A 15,461-nucleotide genomic window follows, 5' to 3' on the forward strand; every position below is an offset into this window, starting at 1 on the left:
CCTGAAGGCCAATCAGGAGAGGATGCTACTTACCCAGTAGAGTGAGTGAGACTGGAATGAGGATTCTTAGTCCAGTGCCAGGAATATGCTGGGACCTCTATCTGTTTTTCTACCCTTTCCTGAGCGAGAGGCAGGTTGAAAATATACTGGTGGGTGCAGATGTGTGCCCCTCACTGCCCGACTTCTAAGCTGGCGTACACTGCCTCTCACCACCTGGCCTCTGCCTTAGCTTCCCACCTTTCTCCCTCCAGCCTCCCACCGTCTGCAGCCACCCCATGCCCTGTGCACTGTCAAGCCTCTTGCCATTCTCCAAACATGTGGCCAGTGTCCCGTTGCCAGGTCAGGGTATTCCTCTGCTGGCACTGTCCTCTCACAGGGTATACGGTAGGTGCCCACGGGAGAGGTCCCCTGGCATCTGATATAGGAGAGCAGGAGGGGTGGGGTGGGGGTGGCTGTATCAAAAAGGAGCTCGAAGTTGAGGGCTTCTCATATTATTTTTGGAGTTTCCTCTAAAAATAAAAATCTTTGTGTATTCCCCCAATGATGGAGGACTTGAGCTGATCTAGAGAGTAGGGAGGATTCATTTTGGGTCCAGGCCTCATCCTTCAGTTTCCCTTCCTACAGTTGATCACACAGTTGCAGCATTTATGGATCTGCCTTTTCCATGGGGGAAATCGGGGTCACTTCAATCATGTTCTCAAACAAAGTATCAGTACTACTTCAGCAGGAAGAACAAAAGCATGGACCATACCCTTATGCCCACAGGCCCACGATTGAATACATTTATATGGAAATAGTCAACTATTTGGGCTTCCCTGGTGGCTCAGATGGTAAAGAATCTGCCTGCAATGCTGGAGACCAGGGTTCGATCCCTGGGTCAGGAAGATCCCCTGGAGAAGGGAATGGCAACCCACTCCAATATTCTTGCCTGGAGAATTCCACGGACAGAGGAGCCTGGCAGGCTACAGTCCATGGGGTCGCAAAGAGTCAGATACGATTGAGTGAATAAACCAAAAAAATAATTGGTCAGTTTTTTTAATGTGAAAGTGTTAGTCGCTCAGTCCTGTCCGACTCTGCAACTTCCTGGACTATAGCCTGCCAGACTTCTCTGTCCGTGTAATTCTCCAGGCAAGAATATTGGATGGGTTACCATTTCCTTCTCCAGGGCATCTTCCTACCCAGGGATTGAACCCGAGTCTCTGGTATTGCAGGCAGATTCTTTACCATCTGAGTTACCAGGGAAGCCCTCTTTAAATGTAGGAGTCATTGAAATAAAATATTACCTCTATTTCATCTAAGTATTTGATGACCAAAATTTATTTGTTCTCTACTTTTCAGAAACAGCCTTTATTTAAGAACGGTATAACTGGTTTTTAAAAAGCTAAAGCTACTCTTCATTCAATATGGGTTGCCATATGATTTTTACTTTCAGGCAATTCTATTTAATCCACCCGTATTCTCTTTGAAACAATGGAGCTGGTGCCTAAAAATATCTCAGGCGGTGTGTGCTTGCTGTGAGTCTTTGAAGTTGATTCTGTGACATCCTTCTGGTTTCTGGTTGTGGGATGGTGCATATATGTATTGTCTTTCTTAATTAACTCCGTCTGTTTAGTAAGCCTGAAAAAGAAATTGGATGATGTCGCATGTATGTACGTATGGATAAGATTCTTTGTGTAGTAGTGAACCAGCAGCTGCAAGTGGGTTTTCAGTTTTTCTTTTAGTCCTGATTGTTAAAGAGCCATGGAGTGAAGGCTCATTCTTTCAGAGCATGTTGCAGAACTTGGTGCCCTCTGAGGTTAATATTGTGCTGTGTACATGGGAGAGGCCATCCTCACTGCTTTGGACGAGGGTAATGATTCTCCACCTGCTCTTTCTGTGGCAGATTAAGGCAGTCCTCACCTGGCAAATTAGAACATTCTACTTTATAAATTAGAATGCTGCTGCTGTTGCTGCTGAGTCGCTTCAGTTGTGTCCAACTCTTTGTGACCCCGTGGACTATAGCCCACCAGGCTCCTCTGTCCATGAGATTCTCTAGGCAAGAGTATTGGAGTGGGTTGCCATTCCCTTCTCCAGGGGATCTTCCCAACCTAGGGATCAAACGCTTGTCTCTTAGGTCTCCTGCTTTGGCAGGCAAGTTCTTTACCCCTAGCACCACCTGGGAAGTCCATGTATCAGAATGACGGCCTTCCTAAACCTCTTTGTAAGTATTTAAGAATGGACGTCAGTCTTCTCTGTATAGATAGATGTTCCCTTTGGTGAAAAGTTCTTATAGTACTGACTGACTCTTTGCAGGTTATAGAGAGGCCAGTTGAAATTTCTAGAAAGAGAGAATTCCTTTTCCTTTTTTCTTTAACAGCTCAACACGGTCTAGATCCCCAGTGGGGGAGCCAGAAGAGAAGGCGTGTATTGCCTAGTGGCGTTTGGTGGGATAAGACAGCGTGTCTCAGAAGCCAGGAAGAGATAGGGCTGTGGGTTGCCCAGGCGCTGACTGTGGCGAGCTCATTAGCACGTTCTCTCCCTCCAGCCTCTGTGCGTGTCTGCAGTGAGTTCATGATTTGAATGCCCGTCTGCAGAAGACAATATATCAGTTTCTAATTCTCTTCCCCATGGTCATTTTTTCTTCCCTTCATTCTGAGTCATCTTTGATTAAACAAAACAAAGATGTGACTGTTAATTATGTAGTCTTCCAAACAGTGTAAAAATTCTCTTGTGTGTGTATGAAGGGGGGATGGTTTTGATGGGGTTGATAATTTATGATGGGGGTATTTTAAACCATGGGCCAGAAAGAAAGATGCTAAGAATCATACTAAAAGCAAGTTTGAGTCTCTACTAAGATAGGAAAAATTGTTTCTGCTTTTTTTTCCCCCAGATTTTTCAAATCTTTTACTTTCTACCCTGACATATTGTTGTCAACGTAATTCCATTCAGCTATTTTTATTGTTCTCTTTAGGCACCTTATTAAAACAGAAGCTTTGTTCAAGCAGCTAGAAACACACAGAATAAATGAGGTATTGGAACACAGTATTGTCAGGTTGTAGGCAGAGTAATGGTAAAAAATTCACCTGCAATGCAGGAGAACCCGGTTTGACTCCTGGGTTGGGAAGATCCCTTGGAGAAGGGGGAGCCTACCCACTCCAGTATTCATGGGCTTCCCCGTTGGCTCAGATGGTAAAGAATCCACCTGTGATGCGGGAAACCTCGGTTTGATCCCTGGGTTTGGACGATCCCCTGGAGGAGGGCATGGCAACCCACTGCAGTATTCTTGCCTGGAGAATCCCCATGGACAGAGGAGCCTGGTGGACTGCAGTCCATGGGGTCGCAAAGAGTCAGACATGACTGAGTGACTAAGCAGCAGCAGCAGACAGAGAGCATGAGAAATCTGGAGGTCCTGATCCTGGCATTTTAAAGATTCATGTGAAGTGGACATGGGTGCCATTAGTCAGCATCAGCTGCACCCAGGACTTAACACAAGGTTCTAAGGTGATCTTGGGACTAGGTTTCCATACACAAGTTGTGCAGGCTGCTGGGTTGACAAAGCCTCTTGGAGAGGATCTTCCAAGCTGATGGGAAAGCAGGCCCATGCCAAGAAGCCTGTTTCGACAGTGAGGTTGCCCACAGTCAGACGGGAGGTGGGGCAGATAGGGTCTGGGGACTAAACGGAGATTCAAGCCAAAAGGTACGTTGAACACGACCTCGGGGACACATTTTTAACGTGTCCCAGCTATGGTTGACTTATAGGCACTCTGAAAAAGGAGTGTGTGTGTGTATGTGTGCATGCGCATACTCAAGATCTCCATCCCTATTTTTCCTGGTTCTGGAAACTGAAGATCTCATGCTGGCTTCCTTTGGTTGTACAGGCCCAGGTCTTTGCAGTTGCAGGCAGGTGTTTGTGGCAACTGTGACTTCACAACAATTGTGTGAACCAGAAAAAAAATTGTGGGCAAATTGATTGTCTGCAGCAAATGAAAATTCTATGGTGGTGCTTTGTGGGTGGTTTACAGGCGAAGAATGCTCAGTTCTCTTCTAATGTGGTTTTTTTTTTTCTTCTACAGTTTTTTGAAGAAGCAGGATGCTGATCTAGACGTGGAAAAAGTAAGTTGGCGAGTTTTGCACTAAAAGCACGTGCCTTGTAAATTAGAAAGGGTTGTCCACCAGGATTAGGTCCACTTTGAACTTGGAATTGCGACTTAGAGCCCGTGGGTTTCTGAGAATGAGGTTGAATTGGAGGGGGAGCTGGTGTATGGTCTAGAAAGCCTTAGCTTGCTTAGGTGAACCCGCTGCCTGCCCTTCTCCCCTTTTTGTAACACTCGGTTTTGAAAATTATGGGAACATGTGTTTTCGCTCTAAGATACGTCTCCCCAGCCCAGAAATAGAACAGCAGCTGTACTGTGGCTGCTGAGTCTTCAAGGGCTGGTGGGGGATGAGCAGCCCTCCAACTTCTGGTTAAGACTGGTTAAGGGAAGGTTCATTCATTGCTGGGTTTTCCTCTACTCTCAGATGGCTGCTGTTTACCATTGCCTTAGCTGTACCTTCAAGTTGGCAGTCACTGTGTGACAGGTCATGCTTTTATTCGCTTAACATTTTTTTGGTGCCCATTGGGTGCTGGACACCTTGCTGGACTCTGCCGAGACAAAAATGAATGTGAAAGACATTACACAGATAATTATTGCACAATCTGATAGAGCTGTGGGCAAAGGGTTCTGGAAGCTCCAGCTGAGGGCTGGGCATCCAGAGAAGCTGCTGGAGGGAGGAGGCATTTGAAGGAACCATGTGTTCATTCTTTCTGCAGACGGGGTGAGTCTTCTCTGCCTGTGCTTCTCTTGTCTCCCAGGCCCCTTGGGTTCCCAGCAAAGGCTGGACTTACTCAGGTCTCACCAGCCAGCTATAGGATCCTTCAGTGCCCCAGACTCCACTGACCAGTCATATGGCCTTGAGTGTAATCTTTTATTGGATCCCTGGTCAGTCAGGGACTGCCATCTCATCATTCTAGAATGACTTGGATGTCATTTCTTATTTTGAATTTATGTGCAAGAGAGATTCTTTTCTAAACTAGAGCCATTCTGTCTGCAGACAGTGCACTTTTATTTTTGAGTCGAGGAAATACAGCTCTCTTGAAACCTTGTTTGAGAACAATTATGAGCAACCCCTAATCTTTGACCCCATGCAAACTCCCCAGCTTCTGCAGAATGATCTGTGATCTCCTTTCAACCTGGCCTTTTTAGCTCATGCAAACCAAGGGCTTCAAGGAAGTAAAAAGGTTCTAGTCAAGTCCGGTAGAAGGGAGCCTTTGTAGAAACCCCATGGGTTAGATCTTGACTGTGGAGGCCAGAAGTCAGCAGGGACATCCCTATGGGGGTGAACCCTGTGGCCCTCCTGGGTCAGGCCAGACCCCCAGCAGCCAGAGTCTCTGGATGTCAGGAGCCACCCCAGGGTGGTATAGCACAGAACAGCAGAACACCCAGCAGAGATGGGGTTGGGGAGAGGGTCCAAGAAGTGCTGGTGATGCTCCAGGCTACAGAGCCTGCCTGGCCTCATGCGGCCCATGCCACAGTGAATCCCACAACCACAAGGCCGGGAGATCCAGCTCATGGATGGGGTGCATCTGTCTATGCAAGCCCACAGACAGACCAGAGGGTTTGGCAAATGGAGTGGGGAGCCCCGAGTGGAATGAATTAAATTCTTGCTTCAGCTCTGCTGTTCACATGCTCTAAGATCTTAGGAAAATCTCTTTTCCTTTCTGAGCCTCATTTTTCTCATCAGTAGAGAGAAAATTCCTTTTCCAGAACCAAGTAAAATTCTTCATTTTTTAACTTAAAAACACGAAACATATTTGTTTATTGTTGTTTTCTAACAAGCCTTGTATCAGAAAGGAAAGGTGGTTGTTGGCCACAGTCTAAGGAAGACTTAATAAGGCTGGCCATGGGCTGGGAATTCCTTGCAGGTGGAGCCTGATCGATTGTATTGGCAGCAAGTCGTGTCTCACAGTGGGATGAACTGTGTGACTGACCCTGTTTTGGGCATTGGACGTTTGTTAGTACTGAGGGAATTTAGACTGAAAGAAGCTAAACCTGAGGTGGGAAATGCTTCTTGAGCTGAGTGAGTTTGGGCTCCTCTAAAGGGTTCTGCCCACACCCTCTCAGTCAAGTAGTTAGTGACCTGAAAAACACTTAACCACCAGAGGAGAGTTTACTATTTTAAAAGCTCTGATTCAAAAGCTTCAATTCCAGAATTTTTTTCTAATGTTCAGAGAAGGCTACTGAGCACAGATATGCCAAATAATCTTTTTGCCTGTGTTTGTATACCTGCCAGGAAGAATCTAGTACAGGGTGTACCTCCATTGTTTAAGTAAATGATACCTGTTAGCCAACCCAAGTGAAAAAAATTCACTGATGTCAGAATGTCTTTGTTTCCTAATGGATTTTTGAGTTTTATCTTTTAGTTGAACATTTTTGTAAGGATAGAACTAGGAAAGGAAAATTAGCTTTGTTTTGACATGTCAAAGCTTAGAGATACATCAGCATACATTCTATTATTATTGTCTGTAGTTTACTGGATTTTCAGTACATACTGAGTGCTTTTTCTTTATGCCACACTTCACCATTACAGCAATCCTGTGAGGTGACCATGTGCCTTACCATGAGTTACTTAAGGCACCATAGTAGTAGCAAGGATTCTAGTCATACTTATCCAGTCCAAAGCCTTCTCTTTCCCATGCTCCATCTTACCTTGGAATTGATATAGTGTTCAATGTATCTTTTAAAATTTTTATATTGTGATAAAAGTCACATAATATAAAACATTACTATTTTAACCATGTTTAACTATATAGTTTAGTGGCACTAAATACAACTCTCACCATCATCCGTCTCCCAGATTTTTCACCTTCCTAAAATGAACTCTGTTCCCATTAAACACTAACTCGCCATCCTCTCTCCCCACCTCACCTCCATCCCCCAGACTCTGACATCTACTGATATACTTCCAATTCTATGAATTTGACTGTTGAGACAGTATATTTATGTTATCTCCTTTTTAAAAGTTTTATGAGTAAGTAGTAAAAAAGCAGTGTTACTTTCTAGAGAGGTCTTCCTTGACTCCCAGTCTGGCTGGAGGCATAGTTATTTGTACAATAGCCATCTAATATCTGTTTCCTGCTGGAATGTAGGCTTCAGTCTGAATTCTTCATGTATTAAGCCTAGAGCCTGCACCTAGTATGCCTTCTTAAGGTGTTGAATGCCACATGACCAAATTGAGGGGTAATGAGACCCAATGAAAGCTACCTTGGTAGGTAGAAAAGTTAAAAACTTTATTGTATATCCCAGAAATCATGTTTATCTTCTCCAGCTATGGGTTTTATCTGTGGAAATCATGCTTGTTAATAGCATTATATGGAGATAGGATGATCATTCCCTATCCTCGAAAGTACAGTTTCAAGCAGACAAACGAATAGATAATTCTTAGAATGAAGTCATCTGGGCAAGTCAAGCAAGTCTAAAGGGAGGAACAGTAAGAACACAAGGGAAACATTAAACTTTTTATTTTTTTTCCTGAAGAATCTTATAGAATTATTGAGGAATATACTTCTAAGTATAGTTTCCATAAATCACTGATTTAAATATATAAGCTGTGTCTTCTAAAAGTGAAACCCATCCTCAAGTGAATTTTAAAGAATATGTAATTTGCTAGAAAAGATTGAAGGAGGGAGGAGAAGGGGACGACAGAATATGAGATGGTTGGATGGCATCACCGACTCAATGGACATGAGTTTGGGTAAACTCTGGGAGCTGGTGATGGACAGGGAGGCCTGGTGTGCTGCAGTCCATGGGGTCGCAAAGAGTCAGACACGACTGAGCGACTGAACTGACTGAATTTTGTTTTTATGTCAGAAAAACAAAAACGCACTTTTAAAAATAAAAAGCTGATAAAATTGAGTCATCTTACTTAGTAATTTAAACCTTGATTTAAATGAATTTGACTAACAGTTAATTTTGTTAATCAAAATCTCTTTGGTCATAACTACTCTCAAAGTTCTGGGGAGAGAGGTTTGCTTTTCATGTACCCTACATGGCCTTGGTCCAGCATGAGTGAAGTGTTTTGGCATCTGCCTTGAGAGAGGCCCCTGTTATATCTGTAGTTCCAGTGAGACCAAGAATTCCTCTACTGCTATTCCAGCTGTTTGCAGGGCTTAGATAGCTGCCTTCAGGCCTCAAATATGGCCAAAATACTACTGTCTCTTTGGTAGTAGGCCACCTCAACTAAAATCATCCTTGAGAAAGAAAAGTAAATTAAAAAATTACCTCCCGCTTTAGAGTTGTTTCCTTTCTCTCAGTGAATTCCTTTTTCTCAGTGAATTACTGAAAAATGGAGTAACTTCTGTGTCCATCTGTAAATGTAGAATGCACATAGAAGTTACTCCATTTTTCAGTCCATCTTTTGTTTTAATAAGTCCCAAGAGAAATGATTTAAAAAAATCCCAGATTCTTATTGTGAGGCCAATTGTCTTGTGAAAAAAAAAATCTCTTTCTAAACAGTGAATGGTTCAAAATTCAAGACTGCATTCAAAACTACGCTTTCAAGTCATGTATAATTCCTACACGGCCGGTTGAAAAGAGAAAAATTTGTGACCCAGTGGACTGTATCCCGCCAGGCTCTTCTGTTCATTGGATTCTCCAGGCAAGAACACTGGAGTGGGTTGCCATGCTTTTCTCCAGGGGATCTTCCCCATCCAGGGATCAAACCCGCATCTCCTGCATTGTAGGCAGATTCTTTACCACTGAGCCATCAGGGAAGCCTTTAGTGGGGGTAATATAATTTCTAGGGGTCAGAGGATCATCAGGACTTACATGGAATGTCCAAAGGGTTAAGAATGCTGGTCAGTGGGAAGGCATGTGGCTGTGTCTCTGTGGGCATGTTGGGGGTTTGGTGTTGGGAGTACCACCTCCCTGGGTATGCTGCTTGCTCTAAGGAGGAGGAGAGAAAGAGAAGAGGAAGAATAGCATTAGTGTAAGACCCTGCTGTCTATAGATGCTACAAAATGGAGGGGAGGGCTCCCCAGGTGCTGTGGGTCCCTTAGGCCCTCTGACACATGTGCATAGAACACTGCCAACTTCAGGAACTGTGAGATGTCCAGTTAGCTTCCATTCTCCATGTCCTTCACCCCAACCGCACACACATACTGACCTATTCTAAGCATTAGGAAAAACCAACCTTTGTTTCACTTAGTGGAGGCCAAGCCTGACACAGCCTGTTCTCCTGGTGATTAGGGATCAAGAAAAAGGAATGGCTTTTGGTTGGGGATGGGGGAATGTCTGTGTTTAGGAGCAAGAAACTTGCACAGAATTCTGTTTTAGATTGAAGAGCAAACTTTTTAAAGTCCTGGACCAAAAGTAGTTGTTATGCATTACCCATAACAACTGACCAACTTTCTTTTATGTATATCTCTAGCTTGTAAAAACTAAGTGCCACCACTGTCCAAGAAGAAAAAACATGTCCTCTGTCAGTTCGTATTTCCAAGATAATAAGAGATCCCTCTTCCTAGATATTATAAACTCAGGCAGATATTGATGGCAGTTGGAAGAACTGCGGGTAACAGTATTAGATTGTGATTCAAGGAAAGAGCTGAAAGGCTGGGATGGATTGTCTGCTGCTGGATGCAGAAGAGTTAATTTATCATTTCCGCAAATGTTGATGAACTCAGGCGGGCCAACCACTGTGTAGACCACATGTCATCTTATTCAGTTGTTCTGTTTTGCATGTGAGGAAAATGAAGCTCAACAGAAATGAAGTGATTTACCCGAGGACTTGAATCTTGGAAGCAGCAAGATCTAAATTAGGTCTCGGCCTCTTTCCACTCCACGTTGGAGGTTCTGTCCTGAGGTTCTCTTGAGCAGAAGACAAATGAATCATCATCAGCCTCATGTCATCAAACTGGTAGTTTTATATGTACCTTTCATTTTCCCTTCCTTGATTTTAAAAGGACTTTCTCCCTTATGGTGTGGTGTTTAAAATGGTAATGATGTTTTTATCAGGGAGATGTTAGAAACTCAAAACGGGAACCATGTCCTGCAGCCTGACCTGGTGCCACCAGGTGGTCCCCTGGGTGACAGCGTGAGAGTTGACTTGGAGAGATGGTGGTGGCGGGAGTCTGGGCAGGCCTGCGGGACCTTCCTCCTCTTTCCGAGGCCGGTTCCTAGGCTGGGGGATCATGCTGTTGTATTGCTCATCTCAGTAGCATTCATCATTCTGTGAAGGCTGGATTTTGCCAGGCGAGGGTAGGGAGAAATGCTGCCCACATCACAATAGAGAATCAAGACATGATCCCACCTACGCTGGAGGCTGTCTCCTCCCATGTGTGCAGGCAGATTGCTGGATCATCTCTGCCACAGCAGTGAAGAGGCCTGCTGGGTGGAGGTTAAATCATCTGGTTGTCTGCCCTGCTTGGATTTAATGTCTGCTGAATTTGTGTGTGAAGCAGAGATTAGTAAAATATGCACTCAAAATGGCTTAAAAGATGCCTTTTATCAGTGTCCCCAAACACTTTTAAAAGCAGAGACTTGTTCTAAGTCTGGTTTGGAATAGGCCATAAAAACACATACAAATTCAAACTTCCCCCTTGAAAATATACAGCAAAATTTAACTAATCAGAAAACCTTCCTTTTAGTTTACTGTGACTGTCATCACAAATGAGTACAAATGTGGTGTCTTTAAACAACAGAGATTTGGTCTGTCATGCTTTTGGAGTCTGAGTCCAATGTTAAGGTATCAGCAGTAATACATGCCTTGCGGAGGCTTTCGTTGTCGGGGGAGAATCTCGGGGGAGAATCGGTTGCTTGTCTCTTCTTTCCCAGTGTTTGGGGTTCCAGATGCTTTGTGACTTGTGGCTACATCTCTCCAGCCCCTGCCTCTGCCTTCAGGTTACCTTCTTCCCTGTGCATCTCTGTCTCATCTCCCTCTGCATCCCTCTTATAAGGATGCCTGTGATGGCTTTGAGCACCTGCTGGATAATCTAGAATCATCTCCTCCTGTGGACATTCTTAGCTTTATCATATCACAACATGCCATGTCAGATCATATTCACAGATTGCAGGAATTAGGAGTGGAATATCTTCGGGAGGGGGAGACATTTTTCTGCCTCTCACACCTTCTCTTGGGGGGAATTTCTGTGTTTTTCATTTCCTGAAACATAAAGCCTGTCACCATTTATTTTGCAAGTTACTCGAGTGAATTTGATCTTCCTGGAAGAGACCACTTGGAAGACCTAGGAACCAACCTTGTCTCCCAGGCCTCACTCAGAAAAGGCAAGGCCAGGCCTGTCTTCATTCTCAGATTGGGATTAATGTGAGAATGAAGAATTGGGGACTCTGAGAGCAGGGAGGGGCCAAGGAAATCAGATCTTCCAGTCTGAGAGAGAAACGGGCTATAGAGACAGGGTCATGGAGACGAGGTGCCGAATGGGATGAGCAGTCACTGCATCAGCCCTTCTTCCAGTGTGTTCCTGCAGACGCTCAAACTGTTGCTCATCAGATGAACCTTGTGGTCTTCCTTCATGCAAGAGCTCTTAACCTGAAACACCATCCCCGCAAATCCATCTTTTCTTGGCCAACAGCCCTGGTTCTTACAAATCTTCTTACATTACCTGAGAGCAGGAATTCTGTTATTCTGGTTACTTCCTCCTGGATGCATTCCCTTTATGTCATTGTCTCTTTGAAAGCATGGCACTCGGGCACGAACATACTTCAGAGATGTCTCAGCCAGTGTAGAGTAAGGTCTCTACACCAAAGACTCCTAAGGCCTGTGAGATGCACGTTTTCTGCATCATTAAATGCTGAACCAGTGCAGACCAGGATCACATCTCTGATTCAGCCGCTCAGTGGCACTCTCAGATTGCATTGAGCTTGCATTCAATAAAAATCCTTAAGACTTTAAAATATGAATTGCTTTAAACCCATCCCCTTTGCCCCTGCCACGTAAAGATGCTGGGCTTCAGTCTGGGCTTCAGGTCAGCTGGGAATCCGGAATATTATCCAGATGAGAATCTGGAGAACAGACGGATCCATGGCCAGGGACACGCTCCCGGGGACATATGAGCAGCATGTATGTAGCAGGAGACAGTGAAGGGAGCTGGGAAGGTCTAGCACTGGGGGGGTCCTTCCACGGGTGGCAGTCTGAATGGATGTAGCAGGATTGTTGGGTAGCAGGATTGTATGGCTGAATTGGTCAAGGGGCCAGATGAGAGGAGTGATGGAGACTGGGGACAAGGCCACAGCAGGAAGCCGTAGAAGGTTTGGGTCTACAAGAACAACTCAGAGGATCAACTACCAGAAGGGGGCGGGGCCCAGAACAGGAGACTGAGCCCAGAGAGTAAAAGGCAGCCCCAGCTCAGAAGTCAAGAGTCATCACATTGATGGGACTCTGAACATCAGTGTCCTGGAGCCTCTCCCACCCAGGGTCTGGGGTCAGGGACATGGGCAGAGCTTATGATCAGGGCGAGCTGTCCCAACAGAGCAGGTTCAGGAGTCTGGAGCAGGCACCGACATCATTCTTTATTTATGCAGTAGATTTCTTTCTTTCTTTTTTTTTTGCAGTCAAAAGCAGGATTTTTATCTGTTAACTTGGAGGGATTTTGTTGTTGTTTTGGTCCAACCTAGTAAAACATCCTTTAAAATCTCTGGTCTTCCTTTCTTTCTTTCCGTTCTGTTTTCTTTCTGTCTATATCTTGGCTCTTTTACATTTTTTAAAAAATTTTTATTGGAATATAGTTGATTTACAGTGTTGTGTTAGTTTCAAATGTACGTTCTTTCTTCCCGTCAGTTAACTATCTCCTCTCATCTGAGAATTATTTGTGATCTCCGTAAGCATATCTTGATGAAAGCATCCTTAATAAGCGAGGATGACAAACCTCCCGGGCCCTGCAGGCAAGGACCTCCCTCCAAGTCGATGTTGCTCCCTGTGATGCTGGTCCCCTTGGGAGGGCTGCGCAGTCAACCCTGAGTCCAGCAGACCCAGCTGTCACTTGGCCCAGGTTTTCACACCTTGCTCAGCTGTGTTTTAGTGACTATCCGGAACTTTGCTGACGTCAGGGTGCTCTCTGTCTGTAATCTGTCACTCAGACAGTCCGTGAAAGCACCGTGAGATGGAGGCAGTGCCACAGGAAGGGGGGTTGGAAGAGTACTTGGTTATTTGCTACTTTGAGAGCAGAGATACCCGTTTGCTCTGAGCAAACGGAGCACCCCGCTTCCTGGAGTGCACCCCGCTTCCTGGAGTGTACCTGGGGGCATCAGCTCCCGGGGGGACTTTGAAGGAGGAACTAGAACCCTGTATTCAGATGAGCAGCCCTGATCTTTGTCTTAAGCGTTTGCCTCCACTGAAGACCGATCCTTCTTTGTGGGTCCCGTGTGGTCTGTGGAGAGCATCCCCCACTGTCGAGTGAAGACAGCTGCTTCTCGAAACCTGTGGGGTGTTCGTGAAGTTGTGAAATGCACCACCACGGAACAAAGTCAGGGTGTAAAGTGCAGGAAAGGAAGTGGACCATTTCTGTTAACCCAAGAAGAGATGAAACAATGCGTCCATTTGCATAGTCCTTCCAACAAGGCTACCATGAGAAAGCAAGATGGTTCCAGAGCCGAGCACAGGCAGCGTGAAGCGGCAGAAAGAGCGTGAGGGCCCGGGGGCTCGAGTGAGTCCTGACGGGGCCTCCAGAGAGCTGTGTGGTGGCCCTGCGGGAAGCAGCGCGTTATTCTTGTCAACTTGCCGCTGTGGTGAGTGTCTCAAGGAGAGGTGCAGGGTGCCCTGAAATCAGTGCAGTCACTGGAGGACCCCGAATGGGAGTCCGTGAAGAGCTGCTGATGAGGGGAGGGCGCTGTAATCATTTACACCTCTGTTCTTTGGGCAGTACTGTCCAAGGACTGACTGACTCCCAAGTGTGCTGTGGAATAGTTATACACGGGGTAGGAGGTTTTCTGTCAAGGGAGGGTTTCTTTCCGCAACATGGTTGTATCTTTTGCTACAGTCATTTAACACAAAAGTTTTTTTATGCGTATGTGTGGGATGATTTTGTTCATCGTTAGAAGAAAAGTGGTCCTCCTAGACTAGGGGTGGCGGAAACAGTCATTTAAAAAACAAAGTAACTGCCATTTTGCCTATCATACTATTATCAGATGAAGGAATCTTTTTTCCCCCTTATACCAGAGAGCTTGACCCATACATCAAAGTGAGACTTACTGCAAAAAAAAAAAGTGAATTTGATAATGGGGACAAAATTTGAACAGCTCTTAGGTCTTATTAGTTACTTTATTTTCTTTTTGTTAATTTTTTTTTAAACTTTTTACTATTTTGTACTGGGGACTTCCTTGGTGGCTCAGGCTCCTGCCTGCAATGCAGGAAGACCTGCATTCAATTCCTGGATAGGGAAGATCCACCCACTCCAGGATTCTTGCCTGGAGAATTCCATGGACAGAAGAGTCCGGCGGGCTACAGTCCATCAGGACACAAAGAGTTGGATATAACTGAAAGACCAACACTTTCATAGCCAATTAACACACAATGTTGTGATAGTTTCAGGTGAACAGTGGAGACTCAGCCATATGTATACATGTACGCATTCTTTCCTAAACTCCCATTTCCAGTACCTCTTCATGAAATTTAGAAGTTGTTACAGCCATCATTCCCATGTGGCTCAGCTGGTAAAGAATCCACCTACGATGCAGGAGACCCCAGTTCGATTCCTGGGTCAGGAAGATCTGCTGGAGAAGGGATAGGCTACCCACTCCAGTATTCTTGGGCTTCCTTGGTGTCTCAGCTGGTAAAGAATCCCCTGAAATGCAGGAGACCTGGGTTTGATCCATGGGTTGGGAAGATAGCCTGGAGAAGGGAATGGCTACCCACTCCAGTATTCTTACTTGGAGATTTCTATGGATATGGGGTCATAAAGAGTCGGACACGCCTGAGTGACTTTCACTTTCACTTTTCACCGCAAGCATTAGTTAAGTTTTAGGTGTGGGGAGGCCTTATTGGCATGGTGTCAGGGGCACTTTTTTTTTAATATGGCCCTTGAGCTGGTAGAACTAAAAAGTTTTGACAGTCACTATAATATTTGCCGTATCTTCTCATATTTGGTGTTACTGATATTGGCTACTAGCCAATCAAGTAACTTTTCTTTATTTCTACAGTGGTCCAGTGGAAAATATAATTAAGGTTCATTGTTTTCCAGATGGTAAATACAACAACAAGACACTGTATAGAGTTGATCCTTGAACAGAACGAGTTTGAAATGCACGTGTCCACTTCCATGCAAACTTTTTTCAAATAATTATTACAGTACTGCATGACCTGCAGTTGGTTGAATCTACAAATGCAGAACCAAGGATAAGGAGGGCTGACTGTCAAGTTACATGTAGATTTTTGACTGCCCGGAAGGTTGGCTTCCCAACCTCCCCTGTCTGTGCTATTCAAGGGTCAACTAT

The 15,461-nt window shown here is 44.9% G+C and overlaps 1 protein-coding gene across 8 annotated transcripts in view; it reads left to right on the forward strand.

Annotated features, from left to right (window-relative positions):
• Positions 1–15,461, forward strand: part of FYN (FYN proto-oncogene, Src family tyrosine kinase) — a 216,096-nt gene that overhangs the window by 25,306 nt on the left and 175,329 nt on the right. For 7 of the 8 annotated variants that reach the window (XM_088840619.1, XM_055433857.2, XM_055433858.2 and 4 more), the window contains one exon: positions 4,053–4,092. The gene's annotated coding sequence lies outside the window, so the exon portion shown is untranslated. Of the gene's footprint in view, positions 1–4,052; positions 4,093–13,558; positions 13,758–15,461 lie in introns of those variants that run through there. The other variant, XM_088840618.1, reaches the window with a different exon arrangement.

The sequence above is a fragment of the Moschus berezovskii genome, chromosome 10 (assembly GCF_049115385.1).
Source record: "Moschus berezovskii isolate FMDL1 chromosome 10, NW_MosBer_1.0, whole genome shotgun sequence".
Classification (NCBI taxonomy): domain Eukaryota; kingdom Metazoa; phylum Chordata; class Mammalia; order Artiodactyla; family Moschidae; genus Moschus; species Moschus berezovskii.